The sequence below is a fragment of the Dipteris shenzhenensis genome, chromosome 12 (assembly GCF_047967505.1).
Source record: "Dipteris shenzhenensis isolate YYH24624 ecotype China chromosome 12, Dip_SZ_1.0, whole genome shotgun sequence".
NCBI classification, from domain to species: Eukaryota; Viridiplantae; Streptophyta; class Polypodiopsida; order Gleicheniales; family Dipteridaceae; genus Dipteris; species Dipteris shenzhenensis.
In genome coordinates this window covers 16124082-16126925 of record NC_141607.1, presented here as the reverse complement: position 1 = coordinate 16126925, position 2844 = coordinate 16124082, and positions in this window count along the sequence as shown.

The window sequence follows — 2844 nt, the reverse complement described above, 5'->3', positions numbered from 1 at the left end:
TGAAGCATGATGGTGCAACATGATAGGATGCATGATGATGCTACATCACAGGATGCGACAGGATATGATACATGATGATGTCACATGAGATATGCAAATTTTAGACTCAAGAGTCTTAAAAATGACGTTCAAATTGTGAGTTTATTACATTATCATAACAAATGTATGTACAAAGAATTTATCTACATAAATAATTTGTCTTTTATTATTACTTCACAAGCTTTAGAGCAACAATCATCTCTTTAATGGGCCGCATAGCCAACTTCTCATCACAACAAAATATTTGGAGTTGTTGCATTGCTTATTTAGGTTTAAACCTCTTCGATGGGATTTTTTCCATCATCCTATAACCAATGTGTGTCAAAATGGACTACAAATGTTCTTAGCCAACCATGTGAACTTCCAAATTTAAATATTTACAACCAAGGTCATACACATTGAATTATGCACTGTATCTCCCTTGTAGTGCAAAAATGAATTACTTTGGTGCAAGCCACTCCTTTTACTTGTTCTCCTCACTATGAATTTTTTCAAGAAATGTGCTGAGTTGTCTGCAAAGTGTTGTCAATCAATCACCCTATTTCCACCTTGGCTTCTATGAGAGTAGTAAGTACCTCGTGCCCATCCACATGTAAAGGTGGTGTGACCCACAAATCTCCCCCTATTATTGGGGCCAAAGGTTTGCATGGGCTTGATCTTGGGACATCTGAGCATAAGCTCCCCATATGAAACCACTTGAGGGGATGGTTGTAGGAGTAAGGGAGCTTGATGGTTCTTTCAAGGTTCTTGGTTGCTATAAGTACAAGCTCCCTCATATAATGAAAAGTAAGAGAAGCCTTGCAGAACTAAACCATGCCATTTGATTTCATAAATAGAAGGAAAAAATTGAAAGTTGCCTTTAATGGTCTATTAGGGAAGAAGGATGGTAAACTATCGGCCATATACCAAATGGCATAATCATACCAAAGTGGTTGAGCTCTACAGTTCATTTTCTCCTCCATGAATCTGCATTTTAGATAAGGTGACCCACATTGAAAATATCATTCAAATACTTAGGATTCCTCTTCTCTATTTCTAAAATTCTGGTCTTGCACCTGCCAAACACCCCAGCTAGTGAAGCACATCTGCCAGTAGTAGCAAACATAGACATTGGAAAGAAATTTGTCAAGGTAGAGTTATGAACAATGCTTATATTGAGATTTTGTGCATTCCTCTTTGCCTCCCCTTCAACATTCTTTGTAGAATCAACCAAATTAGCAAGAAAAAGTCAAGTATCTCATGTAAAGGCCCCTAGCAAAATCATATCATGTACTTCCCACAATTTGTCATCATAAGCCATATGTTCAACTTCTAAAATACAGGGACCGGGGGGGAGGAAAGGGTTTGTGTAAATCTGCATAAAGCTTTTCTTTGAGGTAATCGTAGCTATCATTAGTTGATCGAAGAAGATGGTTTCCACCTCATTAGATAGGCCCTCCATGTCACAAAATCTATGTTTGGAGGATGATGCCTCAAGGATAGAAAAGCATTTCAAACCAAGGTTTTCTGGGGAAATGGGCACTGTTGGAGGGGAAAGGTTGGAGTACACATATAAGTCTTGATTGTTTCAGGGAATTTCTATGTAAACTCTAAAAAGGAAATATTATCATCCTTTAATTGGTCCAGTGATGCAGCCATCTACTTGATGATGTTTACTGTCTTTTCAATGTTGCCTCTACCAATAACTATAACCCTATACTAGTCATTAATAGATAACTACACAACCAATAGTTTGATTACCTCAGGGTGGTCCTTCAACTCTTGTAGATCCAAGGAAATAATTTTCTAATGAACTCTTCCATTCAACATGGACATAGGGGCCTGGCAACAAAGTGACGGGGCTAGTAAAGGATAAGCATACCCAATGGTGCCACATATTAGCTTGCTACAAACAATCAAGGCCAACCATTAGTCACGAGATTTTGCTATCTCACAATGGCCAGTCATGTGTGTGTTTTGCCTAACATTCAACTACCCTATCCTAACCAAGGAAGTCCAACCACTTATATAATCACTCAAGTAATACCTCTACCTCAATAAGCAACTTGGATCCCTTATGCAGTCATTGGACCAACCTGATTAATGGCACCAGGAATGGGAATCAAATTAGAAAGATGAAGGGTTGTCAAGGAAAATATAACAAATATAACAACATAAGTTGTCCATCAATTAGTTGTATAATATATATCAAACTCCATCCAAGGTCATTAATGAAAAGTAGCAAAATGATCCTACTTATGTTTTATGCTCATAACACGTCAAAATATCAAATTACATGTATGTGGGGTCATCACCACCTTCCTTATATAATTCTTTATGTTATTATCATAGCCTCTATAGTAGCATTCTTTTCAAAGATATCAAGGTGATTCATTCCACTACCAAGTCTCCCAACTAGTACAATACAATTGCAGTACTGGTTATCATACATGGCACAATGATCTATCAAAAAGGACTCTAAAGCCATGTGTGGAGATGGCTAAAATAGAAATCAAATTCTTCTTGATACCTAGAACATACAAAGCTTCCACAAGTGTGAATGTATCACTTATACTGATGTGACTTGCACCTAACCAATCCCTTTCATGTAATACGCTGCATTGTTTGCATATTTGGCAATGCCCCCATGTAGAGCATCACTAGAGGACTAAAATAGAGATTTGTAGGAGGTAATGTGCTTAGAAGCACCACTATCAAAATACTAGGCAGACTTAGAATCTAAAAGAGATAAAGCTGAACCATGCATCTTTGGATTGTAGTGGAAGGTCACATGAAATGTCCAATCATCCCAAGGCAGGTTTGCTG